Consider the following 17,778-nt stretch of genomic DNA (forward strand, 5'->3'; position numbering starts at 1 on the left):
AGTAAGCCAGACAGACAAATATCATATGATGCCACTTAAATGTGGAATCTAGAGTATATGATGGAGACATATTTTTTAGTATACTCACAAAATTGTGCAACCATCACGACCCATCTTATTCTAGAATATTTCCATCACCCCCAAAGGAAATCCCAAGCCGTGGCAAGCACTAGTCTACTTACTGTCTTCATAGATTTGCTTATTCTGGGCATTTCATGTAAATGGAGTCATATAATATGTAGCCTTTTTTTATCTGACTTCCTTCACTTAGCATAATGTTTTCAAGGTTCGCCCACATTGTAGCATGACTCAGTGTTTCTTTCCTTTTTGTAGCTGAATAATATTTCATGCTCTGGTATTTTAGTCTAAGCTGCTATGACTAGTTACCATTGATTGGATGGCTTAAACAACAAACATTAATTTCTTTTCTAGAGACTGGAAAGTCCAGGGACCGGGTACCTGAAGATCTGCTGTCTGGTGAGAGATCACTTCCTTGTTTGTAGATGGCTATCTTCTTGTTGTGTCCTCATATGGCTGAGAGTGGAGACAGGAAACAAGCCTCAGGCCACCAATCCCATTCATGGGGCTCCACCCTCATGACTTAATTACCTCCCCATGGCCCCATCTGCAGATATCATCACTTCGGAGATTAGGCTTCAATATATGAGTTTGGGACTATACAATCTATCAGTTCATACATAGCACATAGATATTTCACTTTTTATGTATCCATTTATCAGTTGATAAACATTTGTGTTTTTCTGATTTTTAACTATTATGAATTATGTTGCTATGAATATTCTTGTGCAGGTTTTTGTGTGGATATACATCTTCAGGTTTCTTGGGTGTATACCTAGGAGTGATTCTGCTGCCTCTTATGGTATCTAAGTTTTGAGGAACCGTCAGACTGTTTTTCAAAGTATACATTGCCAACAAAAAGTCTGAGTTCCAGTTTCTCAATATCCTTTCTAACTCTTGTTATTGTCTGCTTTTTTGTTTGCTTCTTCTTTTTTATTATTATTATGACCATCCTAGGGAGTATGAGGGGTTTCCTAGGTGGCACTAGTGGTAAAGAATCCGGCTGCCAATGCAGAAGATATAAGAGACTTGGGTTCGATCCCTGGGCCTGGAAGATCCCGTGGAGGAGGGCACAGCAACTCAATCCAGTATTCTTGCCTAGAGAATCCCATGGACAGAGGAGCCTGGTGGGCTACAGTCATGGGGTTGCAAAGAGTTGGACATGACTGAAGTGACCTAGAATGAGCACGAGGGAGTATGAAGAGATTTTTTTGTGTGTGTGGTTTTAATTTGTATTTCTTTCAGGGTTAATGATGTTAAGCATCTTTTGCTTATTGATCATTTGTGTGTCTTCCTTGGAGAAATATCTTTTCAAGCTCTTTGCCCACTTAAAATAGAGTTATTTTTTTCATTGAGTTGTAAGAATTATTTCTATATTCTAAATAATAGGCCCATATCAACTTTATGATTGCATTTTCTCCCATTCTTGGGCTGTCTTTTTATTTTCTTGATTTTATCCTTTGAAGTATAAAAGTTTTAACTTTAAAGTCCAACTTACTTTTTTTTTCTTTTTTGCTTTTTCTTTGGATGTCATATGTAAGAGACCATGATCTAACCCAAGGTTAGGAAAATTCACCCCTGTGTTTTCTTTCAAAGGTTTTATAGTCTTAACTCTTACATTTAGGACTTTGGTCCATTTTGAGGGAGTTTTTGTATGTGGTATGAAGCAAAGGTCCAACTTCATCCTTTTGCTGTGAATATCTCCTTTTCCCCGCACCATTTGTTGAAAAGACTATTTTTTTCCCTATTGAATTGTCTTGGTACCTTTGTCAAAATGAATTGACCATAAATGTGAGAATTTAAGTTCTGCATTCTCAATTCTATTCTATTTATCTATATGTTTACTTAACACTTGTTACATAAACGCTAAGTATGGATCCCGTTTCTTGTGTACTTGGGTAGATTTAGTGCACATTGCTTGGAGATACGTGTTAAGGCAGTCCTGCACAACTGTTGCATGAGTATCTAATTTCTGAGATAGTTTCCCCCAGATTTTTTTGAGCACTTTGTCCAGTTAACTGAGAATGTCACTGCCTGGAGTGGTACTTCTCTCTTCCAAATGATGTTGGGCTTCCTATTCAGATGTTTTCTCTTGACGGTCATTTCAGACTGAAATGGGAAGGATGGAGTCTAAGTAGTAAAGTATGGAAAGCAAGGAGGAAGGGGTGTGGGGCAGCTGGGTTTGGGGAGAGATATGTGACAATGAGAGACCCAGGCAGGGCTTTTAGGGAAGATTGGGTCAAATAGGGAAGTATGAGCCCAATCTCTGAACATTGCTTGTGGTTTTTATGTGATGGTCATGGTTTCTCATGTTTCTCTATTCCTCTCAAGTCTAGACATGAAACTAAGCAAAAGGTATCCAAGTGTTAGTATTGGCAGTTACAAGCCTGATTCATAAGCCAGAAACGGTTCTTGTGCCCATTAGGCTGTTATCTCCTTGACAGATAAACCAGCCTTTAAAGGTAAGAGTTCATTCACCATTTCACAGGATGATTGAGCTTTAAAGTTGCTCAGGCTGAAGGAATGTTGAAGTATTACCTCAAGAAGGAGATTGTGAGGTCAGAAAGATGTGGAATGGGTTATTGAACATAGTTAACAGATTTGCTTTTGTTGTTGTTTGCTTGTTTTAAGTGCAGGATCGCTCAGAAACCCTTAATGTGCCAATATGTCTTCAAGAGGGAATATAGGAGCAGTGTTTACCAAGGTGACTGGTCTGTGGGAACTCATTTTATCCCCCCACAGACAGCCCTGTGAAAGTGTTATTTGGCAGCACATGTTGAATAATTATGATCCAGGATATCACCTTTATTTTTCAGTCATGAAATTTGATTTCTTAGTCTTTTTGAGCTGCTGTTTCTAGGATGGGTCATGTGTACTGGTATATTACATAGAAACTAACTATGTCGTCTGACTTGTCAAAAAAGTGAGAGCTTAAATTAGAAATTAAAATCAAACTCCTGAAACATTGCATGTATGTACAGTTAACATAAAATACCCTACCTTCCAGGATCTGATTTTTTTTTATAACATGTTACTTGTTTGTGTGCCCAGTCACTCAGCCATGTTGACTCTTTGTGACCCCATGGATTATAGCCCACCAGGCTCCTCTGTCAATGGGATTTTCCAGGAAAGAATACTGGCGTGGGTTGCCATTTCCTTCTCCAGTGCATGAAAGTGAAAAGCGAAAATGAAGTCGCTCAGTCTTGTCCGACTCTTAGCAACCCCAAGGACTGCAGCCCACCAGGCTCCTCCGTCCATGGGATTTTCCAGGCAAGAGTACTGGAGTGGGTTGCCATTGCCTTCTCCATAGGTTGGTCTATGTGCTGCCTAATAATCCATGATCTGTTAAATGGGTAAAATTTGATTTCTGCAGCTTTTGCTCTGAAACACCTTTTAAAAGAGAGAGGACAGGAAGAGGCAGGGGAACAGGGACCCACACCAAGCAAGACCGCTGACTTTTGCCATGGAATAAACAAAAACATGAACAACTACCCAGTTCTGAGTTGTCAGATAAGCTTGTCATACATGGAATGCATTCTTAGAGTTGTGTGGTAGAACGGACTGTATGCAATTACATATATGGATGTAGCTATGAAACAGTGAAAACAGTGTCAGACTTTATTTTTTTGGGCTCCAAAATCACTGCAGATGCTGATTGCAGCCATGAAATTAAAAGACGCTTACTCCTTGGAAGGAAAGTTATGACCAACCTAGATAGCATATTAAAAAGCAGAGACATTACTTTGCCAACAAAGTTGGTCTAGCCAAGGCTATGGTTTTTCCTGTGGTCATGTATGGATGTGAGAGTTGGACTGTGAAGAAAGCTGATCACCGAAGAATTGATGCTTTTGAACTGTGGTGCTGGAGAAGACTCTTGAGAGTCCCTTGGACTGCAGGGAGATCCAACCAGTCCATTCTAGAGGAGATCAATCCTGGGTGTTCATTGGAAGGACTGATGTTAAAGCTGAAACTCCAATCCTTTGGCCACCTCACGCGACGAGTTGACTCACTGAAAAAGACTCTGATGCTGGGAGGGATTGGGGGTGGGAGGAGGAGGGGATGACAGAGAATGAGATGGCTGGATGTTCTTCCCAACCCAGGGATCAAACCTGCTTTGTGTCTTCTTCATTGGCAGGTGGATTCTTCATCACTAGCACCACCTGGGAAGCCAGGTCATCTAATAGGGTTTGTTTATTTGACTTTCCTTTAAAGAGACGGAGGATTTCTTTTAACCAGAGGGAGGGTAGCAGGAGAAAGGGAGGAAGAGTGTGTGAGAGAGAGTGTGAGGATGAGAGTAATAGAAAGACAGGAAGAGAGAAGTGGGAGGGACACACAGATAAATACCTAGTATTGGAAGAAGTCTTTGTGGTACAGATAACTTCACTTCCAGTAAATCCAGATTGTGTGTGTTGGTGTGCCATCCCTGATGTGTAACAACAGCACAGATGGGATTCCCAGTGTCAACGGTTTCCATTAACACCTCTAGTTAAAAGACCCAAGCCCTGCGATTTTTACTTATCTGCATTTTCCCACATTCTTGGGAGACCTGCACTTTTCCTGATGACTATGGGAGGTGTGATATAGAGTTCTTTCATGTTAAAGCATGTTTCTCCAAAAACTGAGGCACAACGAGAGAATGAAGAGGGCTAGTGAGCATATTGAGTCAGAATTTGAGGTTGGGGGGTGTTAGGGAAATAAGAGAAGCACGGGTCAGGTGACCATTTTAGGAAAATGAACCATTCAGTTCAGTTCAGTCTCAGTTGTGTCCAACTTTTTGCGACCCTATGGACTGCAGCATGCTAGGCTTCCTGTCCATCACCAACTCCTGGAAGTTACTGAAACTCATGTCCATCAAGTTGGTGATGCCATCCAGCCATCTCATCCTCTGTCATCCCCTTCTCCTCCCGCCTTCAATCTTTCCCAGCATCAGGGTCTTTTCAAATGAGTCAGTTCTTCGCATCAGGTGGCCAAAGTATTGGAGTTTCAGCTTCAGCATCAGTCCTTCTAATGAATATTCAGGACTGATTTCCTTTAGGATGGACTGGTTGGATCTCCTTGCAGTCCAAGGGACTCTCAAGAGGCTTCTCCAACACCTCAGTTCAAAAGCATCAATTCTTCGGCGCTCAGCTTTCTTTCTAGTCCAATTCTCACATCCATACATGACTACTGAAAAAGCCAGAGCTTTGACTAGAAGGACTTTTGTTGGCAAATAATGTCTCTGCTTTTTAATATGCTGTCCAAGTTGGTCATAACTTTTCTTCCAAGGAGCAAGGGTCTTTTAATTTCATGGCTGCAGTCACCATCTGCAGTGATTTTGGAGCCACCCAAAATAAAATCTGTCACTGTTTCCATTCTTTCCCCTTATATTTGCCATGAAATGATGGGATCAGATGCCATGATCTTAGTTTTCTGAATGTTGAGTTTTAAGCCAACTTTTTCACTCTCCTCTTTCACTTTCATCAGGAGGCTCTTTAGTTCTTTGCTTTCTGCCATAAGGGTGATGTCATCTGCATATCTGAGATTATTGATATTTCTCCCAGCAATCTTGATTCCAGCTTGTGCTTCATCCAGCCTGGCATTTTGCATGATGTACTCTGCATATAAGTTAAATAAGCAGGGTGACAATATATAGCCTTGACATACTCCTTTTCCTATTTGGAACCAGTCTGTTGTTCCATGTCCAATTCTAACTGTTGCTTCTTGACCTGCATACATTTTTCTCAGAATGCAGGTCAGGTGGTCTGGTATCAAGTCAGGAAAGTAATTGCTGTCTTATATTTACTTCAGTTCCATGTGTTTCTTATTTTTATAAAGCAAGCAAAACAAAACAAAAAAGCTCAAAAGAAAAGTTAAAATATTACCCCAAATCTCAACCAGAAACTAACCAGTGTTAGCATTAATTTCAGACTTGTCTGGTGCGTAAAGTGAGAGAGATGCATGGGGGGGGATAAACGATGGGCAGAAATAATTGTATAAGACTGAGCTCAAGTTAAATATGGTTTTAAAAGTAAATTATTCTATTTTACTTCAGTTTAACAAAAGGCAAAGAAATAACCAGGCTGCTGAAGAGTAATTTTTTATCCCAAGAGGATTAATTCGCTTAGTCAGAAAAGAGTTATCTGTCTGGGAGTGAGAATGGGTTGGGTGAGCTAAAACAATGTATATAAAAAACAATCCAATTCTTTGGCCCAGCAACTCTCCCCTGATGTCAAATGTTTGTCATTTGTTTTATTTTCATTTTGTTAGAATTTATTTTTAGTAACATAGGCTTCCCTGGTGCCTCAGTGGTGAAAAAAAAATCTGCATGCAAATGCAGAAGCTGTGGGTTTGATCCCTGCTCCAGGAAGATCCCCTGGAGGAGGAAATGGCAACTCATTCCAGTATTCTCGCCTGGAGAACCCCATGGACAGAGAAGTCTGGTGGGCTATGTCCACGATGTCACAAAAGAGTGGGACATGACTTAGCTACTGAACAACAGCAAGTACTTGTAACACTTAGTCGCTCTACCTCCCCTGTCTATTCCCCCACTTATTTAATCCGATCAATATACTAGTAACCATTGCTCTTGTTTCCCCACGGTTTTATCATTCTTGATAATTTTATGTTTGGTGGGGTTCATCATCGTTAAGTTTATTTTGGAAAAGGTTTTTTGAAGCCCTATTTCCTAAGTTGTTTTATCTTTGGGAATTGTTCCATATTGCCTTTATTTTTGAAAGACAACTTTTCTATTGCTAAATTGTCTCCTACAGAGGCTATACTCATTGTCTGGGAATCCCACGGACAGAGAATCTTGGCGGGACTACAGTCCATAGGCTTGCAAAGGGTCAGACAGGACTGAAGTGACTTAGCACACATGAGTGATTTATGAGAATGCCTGTTTTAATAGGGAACTTTTGAGAATATCTGTTTGCCTGAAATGGTAGAATTATATTGGGCAATAAGTTTGAGTTGGTAATCGAATATTGATTTATGGGAACTTTTGAATGTTGGGAAATTAGCTGTTTTCTTAGTGAATTTGTCATTTCCTCGCTAAAGAAAGGAACCAAAAGATTTTTCCGCCGACCAAAAATTTACTACTGGGCAGCTCCGTGGAGCTGTTTCTCAGTTCAGTTCAGTTCAGTCGCTCAGTCATGTCCAACTCTTTGTGACCCCATGAATCACAGCACGCCAGGCCTCCCTGTCCATCACCAACTCCTGGAGTTCACTCAAACTCATGTTCTTCGAGTCGGTGATGCCATCCAGCCATCTCATTCTCTGTCGTCCCCATCTCCTCCCGCCCCAATCCCTCCCAGCATCAGAGTCTTTTCCAGTGAGTCAACTCGTCGCATGAGGTGGCCAAAATATTGGAGTTTCAGCTTTAGCATCAGTCCTTCCAATGAACACCCAGGATTGATCTCCTTTAGAATGGACTGGTTGGATCTCCTTGCAGTCCAAGGGACTCTCAAGAGTCTTCTCCAGCACCACAGTTCAAAAGCATCAATTCTTCGGCGATCAGCTTTCTTCACAGTCCAACTCTCACATCCATACATGACCACTGGGAAAACCATAGCCTTGACTAGATGGATCTTTGTTGGCAAAGTAATGTCTCTGTTTTTTAATATGCTGTCTAGGTTGGTCATAACTTTCCTTCCAAGGTGTAAGCGTCTTTTAATTTCATGGCTGCAAACTGCATCTGCAGTGATTTTGGAGCCCAAAAAAATAAAGTCTGACACTGTTTCCACTGTTTCCCCATCTATTTCCCATGAAGTGATGCGACCGGATGCCATGATCTTTGTTTTCTGAATGTTGAGCTTCAAGCCAACCTTTTCATTCTCCTAGGACTTTGGAAAATTATGTGGAATCCTCTTAAAAGTAAAAGGGTTCTCCCCTCCCTCCCCACTATCTGTGAAAAGGTACTTTGCTGGCCTGGGATGGAGGTTTGTTTTTTTTTTATTTTAATTCCATTTGAAGCTAGTAGACAATAGTAAATATCAGATGCAAACAAACTGGCATCTGATAATTGTTTGAACTGATAATTCTTTTTTCTTCTGTTTTGAAACATGATCTTTTGACTCATGTCACAGACTCTTATCTTTAAACCGAACTGCCATTATAAGCCCTTCCTAAAAGACCCATGAACTTCACACATCTTTTTATAACGCTCCTACTGGTTAGCAAGGAGAGATAAGAAAGTCTTCCTCAGTGATCAATGCAAAGAAACAGAAGAAAACAACAGAATAGGAAAAACAAGAGATCTCTTCAAGAAAATTAGAGATTCCAAGGGAACATTTCATGCAAAGATGGGCTCGATAAAGGACAGAAATGGTATGGACCTAACAGAAGCATAAGATATTAAGAAGAGGTGGCAAGAATACACAGACGAACAAAAAAGATCTTCACGACCAAGATAATCACGATGGCGTGATCACTCACCTGGAGCCAGACAACTTGGAATATGAAGTCAAGTGGGCCTTAGAAAATATCACTACGAACAAAGCTAGTGGAGGTGATGGAATTCCAGTTGAGCTATTTCAAATCCTGAAAGATGATGCTGTGAAAGTGCTGCACTCAATATGCCAGCACATTTGGAAAACTCAGCAGTGGCCACAGGACTGGAAAAGGTCAGCCTTCATTCCAATCCCAAAGAAAGGCAATGCCAAAGAATGCTCAAACTACCGCACAATTGCACTCATCTCACACGCTAGTAAAGTCATGCTCAAAATTCTCCAAGCCAGGCTTCAGCAATATGTGAACTGTGAACTCCCAGATGTTCAAGCAGGTTTTAGAAAAGGCAGAGGCACCAGAGATCAAATCGCCAATATCCGCTGGATCCTGGAGAAAGCAAGAGAGTTCCAGAAAAACATCTATTTCTGCTTCATTGACTATGCCAAAGCCTTTGACTGTGTGGATCACAATAAACTGTGGAAAATTCTGAAAGAGATGGGAATAGCAGACCACCTGACCTGCCTCTTGAGAAACCTGTATGCAGGTCAGGAAGCAACAGTTAGAACTGTTAGAATAACAGACTAGTTCCAAATAGGAAAAGGAATACATCAAGGTTGTATATTGTCACCCTGCTTATTTAACTTCTATGCAGAGTACATCATGAGGAACACTGGGCTGGAAGAAGCACACGCTGGAATCAAGATTGCCCGGAGAAATATCAATAACCTTAGATATGCAGATGATACCACCCTGATGGCAGAAAGTGAAGAGGAACTCAAAAGCCTCTTGATGAAAGTGAAAGAGGAGAGTGAAAAGGTTGGCTTGAAGCTCAACATTCAGAAAACAAAGATCATGGCATCTGGTCCCATCACTTCATGGGAAATAGATGGGGAAACAGTGGAAACAGTGTCAGACTTTATCTTTTGGGGCTCCAAAATCACTGCGGATGCTGATTGCATCCATGAAATTAAAAGACGCTTACTCCTTGGAAGGAAAGTTATGACCAACCTAGGTAGCATATTAAAAAGCAGAGACATTACTTTGCCAACAAAGGTCCGTCTAGTCAAGGCTATGGTTTTTCCCGTGGTCATGTATGGATGTGAGAGTTGGACTGTGAAGAAAGTTGATCGCCGAAGAATTGATGGTTTTGAACTGTGATGCTGGAGAAGACTCTTGATGGTCCCTGGACTGCAAGGAGATCCAAGCAGTCCATCCTAAAGGAAATCAGTCCTGAATATTCATTAGGACTGATGCTGAAGCTGAAACTCCAATACTTTGGCCACCTCATGTGACAAGTTGACTCACTGGAAAAGACTGATGCTGGGAGGGATTGGGGCGGGAGGTGATGGGGACGACAGAGAATATGATGGCTGGATGGCATCACTGACTCGGTGGATATGAGTTTGTGTGAACTCCAGGAGTTGGTGATGGACAGGGAGGCCTGGTGTGCTGTGATTCATGGGGTCGCAAAGAGTTGGACAAGACTGAGTGACTGAACTGAACTGAATGGTTTTCTATGGAAGCTATGTGAGTTGAAGGAGCTAATCTCTGTACTGACACAGTTTGAAGTACCTGGAAGTTGCAGCTGCACTTATTACTTAAAAATCCCTGCTAACCTCATGTAGAAAGCTAATAGCCTTTTTCATTCTTTAATTCATTGTCTCCAAACAATGGAAGGAGTGGGGAAGAAAATTTCCCTGATGACTTAATACATTTAATTGTTGGACACCAGGCCTGTGATGACTCAACTGTCTACCAGCCATTGATTTTTTCTGAGTTGGTTGGAGTGAGAACACACCTGGAAGTTTTCGGGAGGCAGCAACATCCCAGGGTATTCTCACTGTGTGCTAAGGGCAAGGAGGAAGAAAATAAGAGGTTTAGAATGGTGTGGTCTAAAGCTGTATTGGTCTGACATGGCAGCTACCAGCCACACATGGCTGTGGAAATTTAAATTAATTAGTTAATTAAGATTTAATATTGAGTTTCTTTGTTGCACTTAATTCAGTACCCACATTTGACTAGAGGCTGTGATGTCAGACAGCACCCCACGTTCTGGTGGCTGGCTCTGGTTCAGATGCTGAGCTTCTATTTCACAATCATTCAGTGTTCATTACAGTCTTAATGAATGCTCTCCTATCTTTTCTTCCTCCCTGCCACGGCTTTCATTCTTCTGCTCCAACTCAGGTGATGAAACTCTGTTCTTACTGCCTTGCTGGCATCCTCTGGTTTCTGGGCACCAGATAGCATCCGGGGAATCCTGTGTATGACTGGGACTAGATCTTTGCACTGCAGAATCAACCCGACTCTGGCCGAGGTCCAAGATTTCGTCAGTGTCCTTTCCAAAGGATCCATGGTGCTGGAGATTTTGACTCTTTAACAATAAAACTGCTCTTGAGAAATATTTAAATACTTAATACTTCTACTTTAATTCCCTCTACCCCTTCTGAATGGATGTTCTTGATGTGCAGTCCTCGGTTCTGTCCTACTTGTACCCACAACGACTGACCCTGTGGCCTGAGTAAGACAATTTCTTTGTGGCTCAGTTGCCAGTTGAAAACTCGCTCCCAACCACTGCTTAAGCTATTGAAGAGAAATGCCAAGTGATAAGTGGGCATTTTGAGGTCTGTGTTAAAAGGTGTAATTAAAGGGTTCTGAAGGGGTTTGTGGCCATTTACAAATGGGATTTTCAGTGTTCCCTTTGTGGTCTCTTCCTCAATATCAGACACATATCTACCTAGATCAGCTAATTGGCCCATAAACTCTATCATGTGCTTTGCATAAGTGACTTTCTGAGTGAGGTCTGGGTTTGCAGACTAAGGAGCCCTCTTCCAAATCTGACCTACGTGACAGGAGTGGGATGCTCTGGTAGGAGGAGCCTGTTGATCATTACTGTTTATTGAACTTGGCCTTTCTGACCCTGTGTTCCCATGCTTTCCACCTGACTAGCCTGAAGATGGGCCAAGAGTTTCTGCCTAGTGTTTCAGTTACCTAATGCTGTGTAATGAACGGCCCTAAAACTTGGTGGGCTAAGACAATGACATTTACTTAGCCCTCAAATCTGCAGTTAAAACAGGACTCTGTGGGGACCGCTGGACTCTGCTCTACTCAGTGTCCTCTGGGAGTGCACAAAGATTGATATTTGAAGGCTTGCTCATTCACATGTCTGGGAATTGATGCTATCAGTTGATGGAATGGTCTCAGTTCTTTTCCAGGTGAGCCCCTCCATGTGCTCTCTCCACATTGCTGTCCTGACATCATGATGGCTAAGTTGAAGGGTGAGAATCCTGACAGAGAGAGAACATCAAGTGAAAGCTATATTATCATTTCTAACAGAGTCTTGGAAGTCAGAAAGCATTGCTTCAGCTATGGTCACAAGCCTACTCAGGTTCAAGAGAAGGAAACAGACCTACCAATGGATAGAGAAATGTTAGTGTTATTTTGTAAGACAAGCTTTGGGATGAGATACATCTTGGTGCCGTTGTCTTTAAAAAACACATCTTCCTAACTCAGTAATGATGATTCAGAATTGGCATCAGCTCCTTTTAAGCCATTGATAAGCCTTGAGGTCTGGGGCTCATCTCATTTTCTGGAGGTATGATTGTCCTTGTTCAGTGCTAGGGCTGTTCTGACTTTAGGCGTGAGGTGGAGGAGTTTCCCTTTGCATAGTACTGGGACTTCTTTGATGATAGATGCTGTCTAAATGCAAAACGGTGTGTTGCAACACCTTCAGTGTGCTAAACCCCTGGTTCAGATGATATCTACAATGAATGCACAGCATAGAGGAATCAAGTGAAGAGCAGGTCCTGGTTGCTGCAAATTATTTCAAAGATTAACCAGATGGAATCGAGCTGGAGTTTTGATACTTTACATCTCACTTTTGAGTTAGATTTTCTTATTTGTACTTTCTGTTATTATTCTTTCTTTACATTCTCACTAGGTGCAAACTCCACCTTTCTACAGAATTTTTTCAGTGTGATAAATGGATGCTTTAGAATATTTCTTGGCCTGTCTCTGAGATAAAATCTTCTAGAAGCAAGGGGACACAGGTTTTGTTTTTGTTTTTATATTTATTTATTGAGGTGTAGGTGCTGTGCAATATTATTTAAGTTTCAAGTGTACAGTATAGAGACTCACAGTTTTAAAGGTTATGCTTCTTTTATGAAGAAGTGAAGTCGCTCAGTCGTGTCCGACTGTTTGCGACCCCATGGAGTGTAGCCCACCACGCTACTCTGTCCATGGTATTTTCCAGGCAAGAGTACTGGAGTGGGTTGCCATTTCCTTCTCCAATGCTTCTTTTATAGTTATTATAAAATATTGGCCATATTCTCCGTTGTGCATTTTATCTTTATAGCCTATTTGTTTTGTACATAGTCGTTTATACCTCTTAATATCCCACCCCTATCATTCTTCTCCCTTCTTCCCTCTCCTCATTGGTAAGCACTAGTTCTCTATATTTGTGAGTCTGTTTATTTTTTCTTATATTCGTTGGTTTTATTTTTTAGATTCTACATATAAATGATGCCACTCAATATTTATCTTTCTCTGTCTGACTTGTTTTGTTTAGCATGATGCCCTCCAAGTCGGTCCATGTTGTTGCAGATGGCAAAATTCCATTCTTTTTTTAAAGCCGAGTAGTATTCTGTTGTGCATATATGTGTGCATGTAAATATATCGCCTCTTCATCCGTTCATCTGTTGAAAGATACTTAGGTTGCTTCCATATCTTGGTAACTGTAAATTATGCTGCTATGAACATTAGGGTGCATGTATCTTTTTGAATTAGTGTTCTTGTTTTGTTTTGTTTGGATATACACCCAGGGGTGGAATAGCTGGGTCATGTGGTAGTTCTGTAGTTAGTTTGTTGAGAAACCTCCATACTGTTTTCCACAGTGGCTGCACCAATTTACATTCTTAGCAACAATGCATGAGGGTTCCCTTTTCTCCACATTCTCACCAACATTTCTTATTTGTGTTCTTTTTGATGATAACTGTTCTGACAGGTGGGAGATGATGCCACTGTAGTTTTGATTTGCATTTCTCTGATTAATGTTGTTGAGCATTTTTTCATGTGCCTGTTAGCCATCTGCATGGCTACTTTAGAAAAACGTCTGTTCAGATCTCCTACCCATTTTTAAATTGGGTTGCTTTGTTTTTTTCAGTGTTGAGCATCAATCTGATAAACAAATAACCTGCCACATATTGAGTTTAGTACTAGTTACAAAAAACTAGAGTTAGACAGTCTTCAAATTGCTTCTGATATACACACTCTACTGGAGGAAAAAAACAACCTTCATGGTTAACATTAAAACCTGTGTCCCCTTGCTTCTAGAAGATTTTATCTTTACCTTTTTCTCGCCTTTTTAGCTTTAGTCTGCCAATAACCACCTCGATGTTTTAAAAACCTGTTTTCTCTGCCTTTTCATTCTGTTTCTCCGTACAGCTGTGCTTCAGTTTGTACTGGTTTAAAAGTGTCTCATGCTCATTTTCTTGTAGTAGTCCATCCCCTAGGAGAGGAAAACTCCCTATATCCTTTTTCCTCCCCACCTACATTTGCTAAATTAGTGACTTTTCTTTCGGGCCTCTTACAAGAGATTGTTTACTGTTGCCCCAGCAATTCTCCCAAATATATACATAATATCTTGGGAAATACCTTTTATAGAATTTGTTTGAAGCGTAGCATCTCAGTCCTTGGGTTATTTTTAGTTAGGGGGACAGACAGCTTGAAGTGTGTACATCTGATACCTTAACCACAACCACTAGGTATTTCGTTTCTTGTTATTTGAGAGCATTCAGGTAACATTGATGGAGCATTAGTCATTGTTAGCTTAATGTTTACATTGCTGAAAGACTTTACTAGATTTTTATGAGTGATAGAAGTTTAAAAAATTCACATTCACATTGTATAGTGCCTCAACTGATAGTCTTTTTAGATCAGTAATGAAATGCTGTCTGTGGTTGCCAATTGTTAAAATCTATCCTACTTCCGCCAGCAATTGTCAGTTAAGAGAGGTTCGCAACACCCACTGATAAAATTCAAACCACAGGATGTTAATTTAAGTTCTTCGGAGTCGCTCTCTCTTCTTACCCTTTAAACTGCTAAGTCACATCCTGCTCTGCATTTTAATTTGGTACAGATGAGATGCAGTAGACGCTGGTCTGGCATTAGATACTGAAATGAAATGAAATGCTAAGATAAAAGAAGGCAGTTCTGTGGAGTAAATCTTTCTATCATTTCTAGATGCAGGATCAGGGAGTGGTTCTCAACCCACACGTTGCATCACAGTCACCTGGGGAACTTGCCTCGGCCTCACCCCAGAGCATCTGGATGAGTTGGTGTGGAGTGGGGCCAGACTTTGGTAGTCTGTAGGTGCTCCTCAGGGTGATCCTGCCTGGCAGCCAGGCTTGGGAAATCCTGTGGGAGGTGTCCTCCCCACCCCTCACATTTCTCTCTACCTAGTCATGTCCTGTCCACATCTGTAAGGCTCCCCTTAGGAGCTTCACTGAACTCTTCCCTGTCAATATCCACGAAACCTCCTAGATCGCCCACCTTGAACTGTGTTTTCATTTGTTTCATCTACAGATACCTTGTCTCCTTGGCCAGAGTGGTTCCCTCCTTGGATTAAGCTTCAGGTCACTTGTTTCCATCATTTGGGGTTAGCAGAGCTAGGGACAGTTTGTGGTGGTGGTCAGTCGCTCAGTCCGATTCTTTGTGACCTCATGAACTGCAGCACGCCAGGTCACTATCTTCCAAAGCTTGCTCAAACTCATGTCCATTGTGTCAGTGATGCCATCCAACCATCTTATCCTCTGTCGTCCCCTTCTCCTCCTGCCCTCAATCTTGCCCAGCATCAGGGTCTTTTCCAAGAGTCGGCTCTTTGCATCAGGTGGCCAAAGTATTAGAGTTTCAGCTTCAGCATCAGTCCTTCCAATGAATATTCAGGATTGATTTCCTTTAGGATTGCTTGGTTTGATGTTCTTGCTGCCTGAGGGTCTCTCAAGAGTCTTCTCCAGCAACACGATTGGAAACCATCAATTTTTCGACATTTAGCCTTCTTTATGGTCCAACTCTCACACCCATACATGACTATTGGAAAAACCATAGCTTTGACTCTATGGACCTTTGTTGGCAAAGGTCTCTGTTTTTAATATACTGTCTAGGTAGGCACTTTATAGATACTAAGTTGAATTTTCATCAGTTTGGCTGTTCTCAGTCAGCCTCGTGTCTTTCACGATAGTTTCCTTTACTAGCCCACCTCTATCCATCAGTGTTTCTTCCTCTAGAGACAGAGAAGGGCAAGTCAGGGTGGCTAAATAGCAGAAAGAGAAGGAAGCTCAGCCTGTTTCTGATTTTCTCATTCAAGAGTGGAGGGATGGTCATATGCCCCATGGACTCACCCCTCTCCGCCCAGAACTTCAGTTCTGCGGTGGCTCTGAGGACTGTTTGGGGGTAAATTCAACATGCTGGGGGCTGTCCTGCTGGAGAAGGTGAAGTGATCTGAGGATTCACCTCTATCCCAAGGCCTACTGAAGAATATGGGGTTGCTTTAGGAGAAGATAATATACTTTGGGAACTTGGAAATAGTGGCTTTCCTGCTTTGTCAAACAGTAAGGATTCTTACTGCCAGTGTTTCAGGGGTTCCTGTTTCTGGGCCCAGAGAACTGACCATCGTAGATATGGTTGGCAACTTTCTGTTGAGGGGTACAAAGGTGACCAAAGATTCCTGATTGTAAGCCATGCTCCCTTCTTAGAGCCTGTATTGTTTGCACTAAACCTCTGAAACTGAGAGACCCCCAAATAACAAGATTGAAGTTTATTTTTCTTTCCTGGGACTGTCCAGCTATGGTTATTCCTAGGCTGGTACAATGACATTGTCATCCTCAAATAATGGCTTTCAATTCTAGGTCTAGTTGTCACCATCTCTCAGCCCTCAGGAATGAGGAAAGGTTGAGGGGTATGCTCTTTTTAACATAGCTTCTTCTCACATCTCTCTGGTGGCCACCAAGCTGCAAGGAAAGCTAGAGATGTAGCTTCTGATTAGATGAGCTTGTGCCCAGCTAAGCTTGAGAGTTCTGTGATTCAAAGAAGTAAAATGGATATCGGTGAATGAAAAGCCAAGGCATGCATTATCAGTTCAGTTCAGTTGCTCAGTCGTGTCTGACTCTTTGCGACCCCATGGACTGCAGCACGCCAGGCCTCGCTGTCCATCACCACCTCCTAGAGTTTACCCAAACCCCTGTCCATCTAGTCAGTGATGCCATCCAACCATCTCATCTTCTGTTGTCCCCTTTTCCTCCTGCCCTCAATCTTTCCCAGCATCAGGGTCTTTTCAAATTCTTCACATCAGGTGGCCAAAGTATTGGAGTTTCAGCTTTAGCATCAGTCCTTCAATGAACACCCAGGACTGATTTTCTTTAGGATGAACACGTTGGATCTCCTTGTAGTCCAAGGGACTCTCAAGAGTCTTCTCCAACACCACAGTTCAAAAGCATCAATTCTTCGGCGCTCAGCTTTCCTTATAGTCCAAGTCTCACGTCCTTACATGACCACTGGAAAAACCATAGCCTTGACTAGACAGACCTTTGTTGGCAAATAATGTCTCTCTCTGCTTTTTAATATGCTGTCTAGGTTGGTCATAACTTTCCTTCCAAGGAGTAAGAATCTTTTAATTTCATGGCTGCAATCAGCATCTGCAGTGTTTTTGGAGCCCCCAAAAATAAAGTCTGTCACTGTTTCCCCATCTGTTTGCCATGAAGTGATGGGACCAGATGCTGTGATCTTAATTTTCTGAATGTTGAGCTTTAAGCCAACTTCTTCACTCTCTTCTTTCACTTTCATCAAGAGGCTCTTTAGTTCTTCGCTTTCTGCCATAAGAGTGGTGTCATCTGCATATCTGAGGTTACTGATATTTCTCCCAGCAATCTTGATTCCGGCTTGTGCTTCATCTAGCCCAGCATTTCTCATGATGTACTCTGGATATAAGTTAAATAAGCAGGGTAACAATATACTGCAAGGAGATCCAACCAGTCCATTCTAGAGGAGATCAATCCTGGATGTTCATTGGAGGGACTGATGCTAAAGCTGAAGCTGCAATACTTTGGCCACCTCATGCGACGAGTTGACTCACTGGAAAAGACTCTGATGCTGGGAAAGGTTGGGGGCGGGAGGAGAAGGGGACGACGGAGAATGAGATGGCTGGATGGCATCACCGACTCTGTGGACATGAGTTTGAGTGAACTCCGGGAGTTGGTGATGGACAGGGAGGCCTGGTGTGCTGTG

At 41.8% G+C, this 17,778-nt stretch overlaps 1 protein-coding gene across 6 annotated transcripts in view; it reads left to right on the plus strand.

Annotated features, from left to right (window-relative positions):
• Nucleotides 1-17,778, plus strand: part of OSBPL3 (oxysterol binding protein like 3) — a 211,202-nt gene that overhangs the window by 71,729 nt on the left and 121,695 nt on the right. For 5 of the 6 annotated variants that reach the window (XM_055421004.2, XM_055421002.2, XM_055421008.2 and 2 more), the window contains one exon: nucleotides 433-477. The exons of the other annotated variant lie outside the window; for it this stretch is intronic. The gene's annotated coding sequence lies outside the window, so the exon portion shown is untranslated. The remainder of the gene's footprint in view (nucleotides 1-432; nucleotides 478-17,778) is intronic. 6 annotated transcript variants of the gene reach the window in all.

The sequence above is a fragment of the Moschus berezovskii genome, chromosome 3 (assembly GCF_049115385.1).
Source record: "Moschus berezovskii isolate FMDL1 chromosome 3, NW_MosBer_1.0, whole genome shotgun sequence".
Lineage (NCBI taxonomy): Eukaryota > Metazoa > Chordata > Mammalia > Artiodactyla > Moschidae > Moschus > Moschus berezovskii.